This window comes from Octopus sinensis, unplaced genomic scaffold (assembly GCF_006345805.1).
Source record: "Octopus sinensis unplaced genomic scaffold, ASM634580v1 Contig15230, whole genome shotgun sequence".
NCBI lineage: Eukaryota > Metazoa > Mollusca > Cephalopoda > Octopoda > Octopodidae > Octopus > Octopus sinensis.
The window spans coordinates 29,671-30,200 of NW_021833618.1; the positions used below are offsets into that span (position 1 = coordinate 29,671).

A 530-nucleotide genomic window follows, 5' to 3' on the forward strand; every position below is an offset into this window, starting at 1 on the left:
GACACTTCCAACTGCCTTAAACAAAGACCTAAATCGAGTGAGGAAAAACCTAAAGACGGGGGACGACCTGGACGAATTGAGATCACTCGCATACGACAGAAGAAAATGGAAAAAACTAACCTTAAATATCGTTACATTGAGTGTTGCACATGCGAGGCTAATATACAAATAGCGTAAATATGTAGTTAGTTTTTAAAAGTAATAAAACTATAAAAACACCGATATGGCCGAGCGGTTAAGGCGGTGCACTTAAGATGCATTGGACAGTGTCCTCGTGGGTTCGAATCCCACTGTCGGTATTTTCTCAATTTTTAAATAAACTTTTAATATTTAAAGTGTGCCGTGGTTGTTGTATAAATGTCGTTTTTTACATCGTATCTTGATAGCAACGAAGCGGAGAGAATAAAAGCATACAAATACAGTGCTGTAGACAACAGTCCTGTGTCTAAATACATAACCAAGCCATTCTGGCGTTGGATTGCCGAGTCCTACTACCCGGTCTGGCTATCCCCGAATGTCATATCCCTCCT

The 530-nt window shown here is 40.2% G+C and overlaps 1 non-coding gene across 1 annotated transcript; it reads left to right on the forward strand.

The window, feature by feature from the left end:
- Positions 1 to 217: 217 nt before the first annotated feature.
- Trnal-uaa lies at positions 218 to 299 on the forward strand. The gene has a single exon. It is a non-coding gene; the product is annotated as a tRNA-Leu (tRNA).
- The last annotated feature ends 231 nt before the right edge of the window (positions 300 to 530 follow it).